Genomic DNA, 14,274 nt, shown 5'->3' on the forward strand with positions numbered 1-14,274 from the left:
TGCTGGTGTAGAGCAGAGTGACATTTACTGGTGACATAAGCCTGTTCTCTTGATTTTGGATTGCCATTCAAAATAAGCTCAAGAGTTGCCACGTGTACAGGTAGAAAAAGAGCTAAACACAACATTAACATAAAATAGCAATGCTAGAAGAACAGTCTGGGTGAAAAAGTGAAATGAAAGAGTAAATCTTACCTGGGGGCTACTGGAATTTCTTAACACTTCTTATTATAAGTACATACATTGCTTTGTACCATTTTTTATATTTATACATATTTTTTTTAACCAGTGCAAACACTGAGTTGCCTATATCCATTTAAAAGTCATAGTGGGAAGTTTAAAGAAAGTCTTCCTCCTCACCAATTGTACCTCTGTAATTTAGTAATTAAGGTTAGACTATGCCATTTTGTGGAAGAACACGCATCCAGCTTCCTGGCCTCTTCATGACAATTTCTGTGTATTATTGGAGGGTCTGTTTGCAAAACTCCTTCTTGCTTCAGCTACTCTTTAGGGATGAGATCTTATTTTTAAATTTCCCTTCCTCTCCCTTTCCCTCCCCTCAGCCCCATCAGCTATCAAAGTTCCTAAATGATAATCTCATGAATTTGGCATTTCCCATTTATAGGTGTTTTTGTTGTTGTTATAGTTTTGTTGTTGTTGTTGTTGTTGTTGTTTGTTTTTGGTAGTGGTGGTTTATTTTTTGTTTGTTTGGTTGTTTTTTTTTTAGGTCTTGAAAAAGTCCACAGCCTCTTTCAGAGCTGTACTTCTTTGGCTTGTAGCATTCTTGTCATTTCTTACTCAGTACACTGAGAAATCTACCCTGTAAAGCTCAGTTATCCACATCATCAGTGCTATGCCACCTGTCTTAAGTCTGCCAGCACCTAAGTCATGGAGTTATTTTCCATTTTTCCTTTAAAAGAAATGTGAAGCTTTAAGAAGCTAAAGCAAGGATTCATACTAAAGGCAAAGGGAATTATGTACACTCAGTTACCCCTGAACTTCTGAATCTTAGTGTAATTTCACTGCCTTTTTTTTTTTTTTTTTCCTGGTGAAACATTTGAGGAGTATTCACATTTTAACACAGAGCTTTCTGATGACTGGTCATCTCTTTATAGCCAGAATAGATCTTTCCATCACTCTTTCACTACACTGTCTTTCCGTAAAACATTACACTATTCCTGTAGTCCACCCTTCCCATTCTTGTACTTAGTTTTTCCTTCTCTATTCCTTGAGACTGTCATCCCTGTACAGCTGAAAGAATGCCAAACAAAACAGTGCACTAGTGGGTTCTTTCTCCCTTCCTACTTCAGCTGCACAAGCAGACACTGGGTTATTTCTTTCAAAAGAAAAACATACTGTTCACTTCTGTGCTCAAATATTTTTGGCAGAGTTTTCGTGCAAAGAACTCACTGAATGCTGAAATATAGGACAGGCTTTTTTTTTTTTTTTTTTTTTTTTAAAAAAAAAAAAAAGCTTCTGTCTCTCCTGTGGTTTTTATCTGTTCTTATGTATTTGTTTTGATTCATTTCCAAATTTCAAGAGTGATGGCTTGAGCTTGTGGTAACTTTCCTGGGTAGGTGGTTTGTTTGTTTGTTCTAAACATCCTCTCCTTTCATCTGGTTTGGTATGTATGCACCAAACAGTACTGAGGCCAAAGGACAGAAGGAATCCAGACAGACAATTTATCAATAGCTGCAGCTCCATTCTATTGGGCTACTGCATTTCCAGCAGTACAGATTAGCCCTGTCTACAGTACAGCTTGTCCTCATGGTGCCAAATACATCATTGCTAGAATCTGCTTTTAGCATTAATCCTGTGGTATTGCTCATATTAACCGCTTCAGTTGTTACCCAGAATATAATAAAGGAGGGATTGTTAAGGGTGCCTTAATTGCTATGAAACTACAATACCAGAAAACTGATGGAAAGAGCGAATATTGCCCATTGTTTATTAGACAAGTTCAAACATTAGCTTGCTGGAGTGGGCTAACATTTCTAAACCTTAGTGCTTAATAGTAGGCTTCTGTTAGGATATTTAAGCAGATAAATATAAGCCTTCACATACATGTTTGGGTAAGAATACAAAAAGTTGATGTTTCTCAGACTCGTTCTGGTTTGAGAACTCAACCTATGCACAACATCAATGAAAACAAGCAAGGCAGAATATAATTAATAGGACTTTACAAATTAAATGACCTCTCTTTAAACGATTACTCACGCTAGAGAAGGTTGCTTAACTGGTGATAAGAAAACACAATTTATCATCATCATTAAATACAAAGGAGAAAATGAGGGACCCACAAGAATTAGAACAATTTCCATTGACTTTATTTCATACTGAAGTAGGCCATGACTGACACCTTTATTATACTCCAATTCATCTACTGACAGTCTCTATACTGGATTTTAAATGAAAAAACTAAATTTCCTGAGATCTCAGATTTCCTAACAAATGGTCCTTCTTACACAGTGTTTTGACGTGTATTATATCTACATGTGAATATTAAACAGCATTTTAAAATTTTACCAAGTGATTTAATTCCTTTACCACACTCACCATTTTCCCTAACACTAATATACTCTGTGTTTGTCTTATCTCTTCCTTCCTGTTTCCTTCTGTTAAGTGTTAACACGATATAATGAAAGCTGCAAACAGATAGGTTTCATATCTGTTGATCTGTTCACCTTTAATTTTAAAATAAGGTACTGTAATTTCCTTCCCCTTCTTGGGTTCTGTTTTAGCTTCCAAAAACCATATTGCTAGTTGATATTGTTTTAGAAAACATTTTAATGCTTTGATAATATTGCTCAGGGAATACACAGTACAAGAAGTACTTGGAGAGGAAGAAGATATGTCTGTTTGCAGTTCTATTTAGTGTTTTAAGGACAGAAGAAGCGTTTCATTTTTTTTATTTTTTATTTTTTTAATTTTTTTTTTTAAGTCAAGACCTTTTCATTCCCTTAGTTTCTTGGAAAGTCACTAAAGTCATGCAAACTCAAATAACCAGTCTAAACTTACTTCTAGATTCACTACATCCAGAATTTCTAATCTTAAATTTGAGACGAGACTTAAGAAAACTTTTTAATTAGTGTCAATAAGAAGTAATGTTAAGAAAGCTATATAGGGTCTACAGGACCCAGCTCTGCACACAAACAAAACTTTTGTATTATTGAAGGTGAGACCTTGCCTGCCTAACCTCTCCTATAGAAGGGATGACTCTAGTGCTGTCTGCAGAATGAGGAAAAGACATTGTCTCCAGTCTTGGAGCAAGGGACATGGTTTAGTGATAAACTTGGCAGTGCTAGGTTAGTGGTTGGACTTGATGATCTTGGAGGTCTTTTCTAAACTAAGTGCTTCTATGATTCCAGTTCTAAGGCAAACTGAAGAATCACTTTTAAATCCATGTGGCGACTATTCAGCCTTACTAGTAACATTTGTTTATTAATTTAGATGTCTGGTTTCGTATGCATCTCTTAGGGAACATTCATTACAGGAATAGCTACAGAAGCCAGCACAGCAATAACACAGGTGAGAGGGAAAAGAAAAAAAAAAAAAAAAAAAGCCGCTTTGTAACAATAGGGTGATTGGTAGAAATGTTGCTTGGTGCCTGTCTATATTCAGCTCAGATTTAGTTACCGCTATGAAACCATCATTTCATAACTTTAATATAAATAAATAAATAAATAATGGGGGGGGGGGGAGGGGAGGGGGGAAAGAGAGAAAGAGAGAAAGAGAGAAAGAGAGAAAGAGAGAAAGAGAGGGATAAAATGGGTTGGAAAAATATAGCAATTTGGCAGATGAAGGTCCCACCTACCAAAATAATGTACATCTGTCCAGGATTTATAAGCCTAATTCCCACAAATAGCTACAGAATAGTCAACTGCTATTTTTAGACTTTGTGAGGAGCCAAAGGAAAAATAAAATATACAGCTGGAAAATTGCAAATATATCATTAGCTAGAAAATCTTGTTTTCAAAGAACATTTGCAGACACATTTCACAGCCTTTCTTTTTGCAAAGTATTCCAACATCTGTAATAGCCTCCTTGTTCTTTTCTATCTGCTAAAGAACTGGTTATTCTCCAGGAGCCTGATCCTAGCAGGAACTGGTTACTCCTCAAGCAGTATGAGCAGCTATCACTGCTGGGTGGCGTTCTCTGGAGTCACTGACAGATATGGATGCTAAATGTCTTCCAGGGGCTCTCAGCACTTGACAGACTCAGCCCCCACCTAGAAGTTAGCACGAGTCAACAATGAGCATTAACATCTTTCCTTATTAACAACATATGAGAGTAAAATGAAAGGTATGAGATCATCCTGCAGTGACTATAATGTGTGTCTGTATTCATGAGCGTATGGAGGTGTGAGGCAATTCTGAAACAGAAGTGATCAAAAACAACCCTTAAAAATAGTTCCCAGTAGCAGGCACAATACTTACGTACTCAAGTTAGCACCTTGGTAATATCGAATAGACATAAAAAACGAGAAACAAACCGATATTACCTATTTCCACAAAAATGATAGCAGGTGGATCTTCCTTGTCATCACAGCAGATGGGAACATCCTGCAATCACTGGAAATTTTTTCTGTCTGATTGTCTGCTCCTGTCTCCCCAGACTTCTCGTTTTCCCGCAGCTTGTCCATGCTGGAGCAATGAGCCATATTTTGGCTTGTATCAGGTGACATATGTTCATTAGTTTTCAACGCTGTGTGACACTAGGTGTGGATAAAGCAAACCATGCCTAAGAGCAGTAGACATGGGCTTGAAGAGGTACAGCACTTTCTTGCCAAAATACTGCCCTCAGCCAAAGTGAGGGAGTAGCAAGGGTCTGCTCTGTGCAGACAAAGAGATAGTGGCCAGGTCCAGCCAAGAGCCTGGATCACCAAGGAAATGCATGAGGATGAGTCAGATCCAAGTTCAAGTCAGAAAGTCAGTCTGCAAGCTGGGATTCAGGTCACCAGACGCCATGGCCAGGTACAGCTGAGGCTGGTTGCACCACTAAGGCTTGTTTGTGCCCTCAGGGCCCTGACAGCCCTGAGGAAACTGGTGACTCATGAAGGAAGAGCCTGTTAAAAATTATTTTTGTCACCCTTGAAGAAATTCTGTAATAACATCCAGCTGTATTGTTGACATCTAATCATGAGGAAGGTGCTAATTGTCAACTGATAATGAGATTGTAGCACACATGTATTGAAACAAATCTATGGTATTGAAACAAATCTATGAACTGGCCCATTGGACAGCTTTAATTGCATTGAAAAAATGTAAATCCAATACCAACATAAAAGGATGCACATGGCAAAGTAAACAAGCACAAGGCAGGTATTGACCATTCGTATATTTAATATCATGGGCAACATTAGGATTAAGAGAAAGGGTGTTTGGAGGACTACATGCATACATCTGGTGTTGTACCTAGGTACAACTTGTACCTAGCCTGAGCCTCAAAGCTCCTAGGCACATTTTGCTAGTGATTTAGAGTCTGTTTTATAAAAACACTTAATCATGTAACAATTAATAAAATTTGCACAGTGAAGCTTAAACAGATCATTGAGGTAAGGTTAAGAACATGTATGCATCTGTTCCTCAACTGGGGTCTCAGAGGCTGTAACACAGATGACGATGTGCTCTTCCTGACACATGCCTCCCACAGCCTCACTGTCTACCTTAATTCATCAGTGCACAGACTGCCCCTCACTGTATAAAATGGAAACAGAAATGAAGGTATATTGAAACAAAGGGAGGGGATGAGATGAACATTGTAATCCCTCTGCCACAGTTTCAATGGAAACTGTAATGCTATTACTATTACTTTGATTCTTGTATGTGTGTGTGATGTATGTGTATAGACAAAATATATGCACATACTGCCATTTAATCTCAAAGTGCCTTGGATCTCAGTTATACATACCTTTGGAAGAGGATGGCAAAAGTTATCCCATCCATGGTGATGGAAGAAAGAATTTGGGCAGGACATGGAGGGCGGATTCCTACTGCTGCAATACAAATTAAAACATATTTGTTTTCTTGCAGACTGTAAAAATAAACAGTATAGAAGTGATTTTTTCCACCTAAGGAGAAAGAAAGATTGAGTTTCTCTGCAAACATGCTGGGATCCAAGCCTAACATGGAATCACAAGCATGTTTAACCTGATCTGTAATCCAACCCTGGCATCTGACCAGTCATGTTCCAACATTTCATATCCTAATACAAATACAGTAAAACTTCTAGCTGCAGCAACGAGCATATTTGTGCTTTGTAGATCCCTGTATTACAGCACAGCAACACCTTAAAAAGGGATTCTTCTACAAAGGGATGTATCATATTGAGCAAATATTTATGCAGACTGTAGTGACCATGCATAATTATTGTCACATTTTACCAAAATTCCTTAACCAATATTTTTTCTGATTAGATTTTGAATGCATTTGTTTATTCCTTAAAAATAGCTCAATGTGGTTGAACATAGTAACTGTGGGACACTCACCACAGTGTGTACCTCACCTGGTGTGATTGATCTTGGCAAGACTTCACTTCCTTTCCTTGAAAAAGTTAGTCTAAGATGTTCCACAGTGAATTCTATTATGGAAGTTCATTGAGGGGCACTAGACATTGACACATAACCAAATCACAAACTGATTCATTTCTCATTCATTACCATCACAAAAGAATGAAAATACAGTTGTCTTAGGGGTCAGGAAACTTATCTGTATGACTGTTGAATCCAAACCACAGCATACTGCTGCATTAACTTCTAAGGTGTCTGAGGTGGATGGCCTGCAAAGTTGATATCTTACATCTGTCTTTTCCATCTATTCTGCCCTGTACATAACAAAAAATAGAGGTCCTTTTATGAAAAGCTGAGCACAGCTTTTACTGGTTCCTGGAGATTGGGCACAGTGGGGGATTTGTCTGCCAGAGCTACTGCCTATGAATCATCAAAGCCCAGGAGGATTAGAAATTCAGACTAAGAAATGTGCACAGCAGCAGGTCCAGGCCCTGGATGGGAGATGCAAGCAATTACTCACTCACGCTCTATTTTCTGGACAGGACACGTGAGCAAGCAAAGCCACAAATAAAGCACAACCAGTGGATTAATTCAAATTCTGCTGGTGTAGAGAAGTGTTTAATAAGATGGTAGACATGGAGTAAAATGAATGTACTGCGCACTAATACTTCTTGATCATAAATCTAACTGCTAACTCAATGATATTTTTTTTGGGAATCAAAAAAAAAAATAAAAAAGTACGTTCATCCAAAAAAACACCAAGGCAAACAACTTCATTGTATTAGTGGTTGAGAAACCTATTTCTAGCCCCAATTTAAATGGAATCCAAACACTTTCATCCATTCTTTATACTGCCATCAGTTTGGGTTTTTGGTGCTGTTTTCCTGGCAAGCATTAATTTTCCGACAGAGACATATATATGATTTATTTATATGGGACTGAATTAGGAATTTTTTACATCAAAACTAGAAAACAAGCACTGATCGCTAGGGAAACATTGCTTTCAGAAGAATTGCAAGGTTGCAGGAGTAAATTAATTTAAATGGTTAATTTGTATTAGACGGGCTTATTACAATATTGTAACAATCATCCAGATGAAAGCAAAATTACTCTTCATGGCCAAGTAATATCAAACCATTATTTCAACCTCTAAAAAGGCATGTAACTATTTATTACAGTGTTATAACCACATATTATACCACATCTGGATCTTAGGAGATTTCAATGCACAGGCAAAAAAAAAAAATCAGAGCGGAGGTAAATTTTTTAGAAGAGTGCATAATGATACATAAAAATACATCTTTCTCTAAGAGTAGAAGTAAGAGTATGAAAGTTAATTCAGTCTCAGACAAGAGGAACAAACTCTTTGTGAGACTAGTTGGGAAGTAATTTATCTACTTTCCCTACTGTAGAAGGCTTTGCACAGTTGACTGTGCTCACCATAGAAAGTGAGGGGCAGTGCCTTCTTTTGAGGAAGGAGATACTGCCCACTGTATCATGAGCAGGTGTTTGTCACCTGGTTATGACTTGCTCTGTATGTCTCATGTAGAAATGTTTGGGGATGTGCCCATGCAGGGAGTGATCAGGTCCTCTCCTTGTGCCATCCAGGTGTGGACATGGTCCAAACACACATTATTGTTAAGTGACTATACCAAGATGAACTACTGAGAGCATCTCCCTGGAAACACAAAACTGGGAACACACAGAGCTACCCTCACCTTCCCTGACCTGTCAGCCAACAGAGCTTGTGGGCTGCAGAATAAAGCAAAGCTGTTCTGCTAAAAGAATAAGTCCGTGCTGCCTGACCAAACTGCATCCAGAGACACCACACCTCATTCCCTGCTTACCACTGGGAGCAGCAGAGCTCTGAAACACACACAGTCATGTTTAAGTCTTGGCAAATCAGCAAACCTTACCCAGTCCTGCTAAGAAGCACATTTCAGAATTATTTTGTGTTCCTCTGTAGATTCGGGTTTCTCATTAGCTCATAAACATTTGATTTTTTTTTTGCCACCTTGTATTAAGCAATGGTACTATATTTTGTGTTTGCGATACAGCAGCATTTCTCCTGACTTGTCCATTTTTCGATTTTCCTTTTTTTTTCCTCACTTCTATTCACAGCTATTAGAATGTGTTGCTCTAATTTAGTGACCTGAGTAGAGATATGAAGACAATATGAGAGATATGAAGATAGAGATATGAGAACAATCATTCAAAACCTCATTAAAATAACTCACCTCCAAGCAAGGCTGGTAGTCATAAAATGAATAATAGAAATGAAGAAGAAAATGTTGTTAAAACGGAACAAGTGAAATGCATGCTACTTTCTGTTTTTCCAACATTTCTCAAAGATCATGCCCTACCTCCAGCTTCACCTATTTAGGATAATTACCACAAGCTAAAAACAAATTTTCAAATTCTTGGTGGTGCCTCCTTCACCACCTTAAGGTCAACTCTTTTTTAAATCTTCTTTGTGTTTGCAACCCCAATAGGATCACAGAGGATGACACTCGAAGACCATGGAGACATGTTGCTCCAGCTGTTATGCAAATCAGCTATGGTTTTGTAAAACATAGCTCTCTGTGGCCAGCTCAGCAATTGATCTTCATTCATTTTTTGGTAAATAGTCCTGCTTTTTTAAAGGGTGAAATAAGAGTGCTGATCTCAGATTTGGCAGATGGAAAATATACAAAACACATAGTGGTCTCGCTTCGAGAGACTGGTCACAATGAACAGCTGCAGAGGGCAACAAGCTGAAGAGACACAAGGCAGAGCCCCCTCCATACTACCAATGATGCAAGCATGGCTGATACCCAGGGGCTGGCCTTGGGCTCTTCGGTACTCTATAGACACAGAGCAAGAAGGACCTTACATTTGGAAGTCCAGCTGAGGGCTGAAGACAGAAAGAAAGAAAACCCCCAGGGGAGCGCAGAGAACAAACGCACCCAGTGGAGATGACCTGTAAAGAGATGTTTCTGAGAAAATTCCTCTCTACTAGTAACATGTTTCAAAAGCTTTTATATGCAACTAAGCCCTTGAAATGGTAATAATGGTAAGGATAGGTTTAAAAAATCAGGCAAATTTTCATATATGCTGGCTGTTTTGTTGGTTTTCTTCAATGTAAATATAATTTTGGAGACCAAAACAATTTTTCTAGCTAACTTTCTTCTCAGGGTATGAAGAAGCCTGTATGTATGTAGTTTTGCATTCTAGATGTTAAGTCTTTGTGCCTGTAGCACAAATGAAGTTATAAATATAATCTACACTTATTTCACATTTTACTCAAGATGCTTCATAATTTATTTCTTACAGTTAATCTAGACCTAGTAAAATAGCATAAAAATTCTTATTAATTTTATTAGAAGCTTTATTAAATATTTACTAAAGATTTATGCAGTTCTGACAAATCTAGTTATATAGGAAAAAGAAAAAAATACAGATGCTTATGAAATATTTAAATATAAGTCTGGGAAAAAAAAATCAAAAATGCATTTAAAAACTACTTTATGATAAAAAGTGAGGTTTCAAAATTGAAGTAAAACCCTTCTAATTTACCTAATAGATATATTTCTAATGACCCTTGACCATTTTTTAGCATTTTTTTCTGTAATATCTTTGGAACACTGGATTCCCATTAGTTTGCATAACTAGTGAGGTTATGTTTTCATAAATTAATTCATTATAGTAATAATAATTAATTCATCATTAATTCATAAATAATTTCATTAGTTTTCATAACTTCATAACTGCACCTGTTTAGGTGAAAGTTAAAGCAGGATAACAAAAATGTTCTCATGAAGCTACACTACTTTATTTACTAACACAGATAGATCTTCTAACCACAGACTGGAAACAATTACTGAGCCAAAATCAAATTTTCTCACATTTGCTGCCTCTCAGATGTCTTTATGAGCATTAATAGGTCCATTTTCAAATTCAGTTTTCTTGGGAGGAAAATGAATGTAAACATTGCCATCATTCCTGTTCTCAATTTTCCTCATATTCTTGCAGCATTAGAGAAATGTGATTAGTACTGAAGTTTCTGCACTGCCAAATGGGAAGATGAAAGCTACTTGCAGTCAGTTTGTCTTGTATTCTGCCTTTAGAGAGAACATCTAACTTTCTATGTTCTCCCATAACTGGAAATATTCCTCCTGCCAAGAGGAGAAATGATCATTCTAAGGGAATAAAGTGTGTGCATGGGGTAGGGGAGCAGAGAATTGGTATTCTCTATTTCCCTTCCAGAATGGTAGCTCTTCATTTAGAATAGAATAGATTTAAAACCTTTCCTAGCACTTTGCATGCTATTAAAAGAAAAAAAATAATTCCTCCTACTCCGTGAATTGTGTAATTGAGTATTCTCTTTTTACTCTAAACATGGTTGCATGAAGGCAATCTCCTTGTTCTGTAATGAAGAAATGTATCAGATCGTGTAATGATTTTTCATCAGGATGAAAGTGGTATGAGTTTCCAGGCTTTCTTGATTAAGGGTCAAGTAATCTTGCTTTGCCATAGAGTCCCTACTTTGGGATTTTCCTGAGGTCTTTTTGATGAGTAAATTGCACTCAGGAAATTCTCTGGTGTTTCTGTGGAAAAAAAAAAAAAAAATAGATTACTTTGTCTTCAGGCCTTGTAGGTAGGAAGGTATTTTTAATTATGCAGAGTTTCATTTGCAGTTGTTGAAATACAGTGCTAGCTGGTTGGACTCTATGAAGCTGTGTGAAGCTGCAGTGGTAGTCAGACATCCTACTAATACCCCTACGTGCATCTTTTTCTAAATCTTAGTTAACTTCAGGAAGGGTGAATATTTTTTGGAAAACATTGCAAGAAACAGCTTACCTACTTCAGAGGACAAGAATGAAAATATACTTGGTTTTCCCATTTGAAATATGACCTAATAACCATTTCATAGGAAGGTTCTTTGAAGACAACACTTGAAATTCAGCAGGGCTGCTTCCCTTTTTCTGCTTTTTCTCTCTCTCCTCCATATGGCAGTGATATGCATTTTATAGTTCCCAGGAAATTTCTTTCTCATTTGATTAGACACTGAAAAAAAAAAAAAATCTCTCTATGTACAGATACAATCAAAACTTGTTAGGAATTCAGAGTGTACCTGCAATGAAATGCTCCTACCTGGGTCTGCAGGGACAGAGCAGCACTTTCGCTTCAGTGTCTTCTTTTTCTTTCACAAAGAAGGAGGGAACACTATAGCAGATGTTGGCAATTTTGAACTGTGCGCCCTCAATCTCTTTCCCTCAACTTCTGTCTCAGCCAAAAGTGCAGAAAGACACCAGAGGCTGAGCTCTGTGCCAGGGTACCAGCACTCTTGTATACAGGACAAGCACCTGACTGTTCCTGTGTGTGGCTTTACACTGTGGTGAACACAGACCAGAGAGCAGAAAGCCCCCTCAGAGATGCCTGGGTCATACACAAGGGTAAGTAGCACAGTAGTAAGGAAATTTGGAAGAGCAGAACAGGGCAACGATGCAGAGAAACTGAGAAGAAGTTGAGATTATAAACAGAAATAAGAGGTGGGAGGCAGCAGAAGAGAGCAAAAACTGAGAACTGGAGATGCTGAAATGCAGGAGAAGACCATGAATGGGAGGTGAAGGAGAGAGACAGGACAGCAGTAAAGGTAGACGAGAGCAGGGTTGAACCGAGGCAGGCTATAGACACAGGGACCAAAGAACTTGCAGCCACTGGAGAACTCTGCCCTGCACAACCTGGAGCTGAACTCTAATTGCTGTAAAAAAATAAGAAAAGATCTAATATAATTTTGTCTGCACATTATGTTGTTATCATTACCTGATTACACTTCATTGATTGCCTTTGAAAATGAAATGTCACTTTTATATAACTAAGGATGGTACTCAGGTGCTCACCCAAGAATAGTCCCTATAGAAAAGGAGATACACAGACGAATTTGGTGAAGATACTGGTTATGAGACATTTATCAGTTGTGACTATTATAAAACTAGAGCTGATAAAAGAAGACAGGCACAAGTCAAGAAGAAAAGAAACAAAAAGAAGATAGAAAACAATAGACAATGGAGGGAACAGAAATACAGTGAAGATAAGAAGACACAATGAAATTGGGAGATGAAGAGAAAGAAGATAATGAAGAAAAGTGCTAGAATAGAGTTTCTCAAACTTTTTGAAAGTGTGAGCATGTTTGGTCTCATCTGTCTCTCTATGACCTCCAGAGGGCCCAGACACTTGGTACAATGTTTTAAGCATAGGCAATTCTTAAGCTCTTACGAACACTTTGCAAACCATCCTTGCACCCTTTTACAACCCCCTCTTCAAGAAACAAAACTTAGATGTTTTTTAGAGTGCTAGCAATGGCAAAGAGTGAGTTTATTATTTTTTTAGTAATACTAGTAAATGCATGTACCAGTACATTATTGATGAAAATAATAACAATAAATATATTAAATCTCAAGCATGAAAAAGTCAAGCCACTTATCAGTAGGGCTGAAGAATGCAGCTCATTAAGCCTCCATCTACTAAATCCAGGAGTGCACATTGAATTAACTAGAGTAAGGGCTCCTTAGCTATATTTTGGCCCTAAAGTACCACATTACTGCCTGATCCTTGTCTGCCAGGGTAAAACCAATTTTCATTTCACCTACCCGTGCTCTTACTTCATACAATAAGATGATTTGAGGCACAGTGCACCTGGCTTTAAAATAAGCATTCTGCAATCCTCCCTCCAATACATCTAGAAATCTCCTGGAAGTCTTCTATAAAAAATGACCTCTTTGTAACACAGTTACCACATTATTTATTTTCCTTAGAGAGACAATGTTTCTGAACTGAAAAACATTCAAATTTACATATTTGTGTCCTGCTGTCTTTGCTCTGTGGACTGGGATTGTGTTTTACTTAGTAATAATAATAATAATAATAATAATAATAATAATAATAATAAAAAAAAAACAGGATCCAAGACCTTGGGGCCAGGGTCAAAAGGAAGATTTTCCCTTTTCCCTTGTGTTAGGGTACCTCAAGGAACTGAAATGTTTGGGCTTGAATTTGTGTCCCTGACAAAAACTATGTATGCAAATTTCTAAACTTCATTAAAATTGTAAATCAACTACCTGATTTTTCAGCTGACAAACTCAGGGAGCTGTGGTTTCACAACCAATTAAAATAACAAAAGTAATGAAATAGAAAGATGCTAATAGCATGTCATAAAGGTAGTTTTCTCCAGATGCATTCTACATCAGAGAATTTCCTCTGTTTAAAAACGTACCTATTTAGCTCTTTTCAATAGGCAAATAAGAATATAATTAAAAGTAAGCTTACCTATACATAAATATTAAATCCAGATATCAGCTTTCTTGGATGTAGAGTGTTTTGTTTGTTTGTTTGTTTGTTTGCTTGTTTGGTTGGTTGGTTTGGTTTGGTTTAATCTCACAGGGTTCTTAAACAAAACGACATTTAACCAAAAATCAGAAGCAGCAAAAGAGTCATTGGTCAGCTGAGCTACTCACCGTGAGCAAATTGTCACCCATACTTCCTTAAGTCACAATAGGTAGGAGGGGAGTAGTAGCTGGCATCTACACAGTTCCAGGAGTTCCTCAAACAGCCTTCTTCATTAGGACAGTAAGTTTTTACTGACATACAAGCACATTCACACAGCACAGTAAAATGTGCTGTGAGTTATTGTTTATAATAGGAGCCATGCATGCTTGTTTGAGTGTGTGCTCATTCATCCCAAGCTGCATGTAGAAAAGGCAGGGGTCTTGGCCCCACGTGCCTAAAAA

This window comes from Cygnus olor, chromosome 1 (genome assembly GCF_009769625.2).
Source record: "Cygnus olor isolate bCygOlo1 chromosome 1, bCygOlo1.pri.v2, whole genome shotgun sequence".
In the NCBI taxonomy this organism is placed as follows: Eukaryota; Metazoa; Chordata; class Aves; order Anseriformes; family Anatidae; genus Cygnus; species Cygnus olor.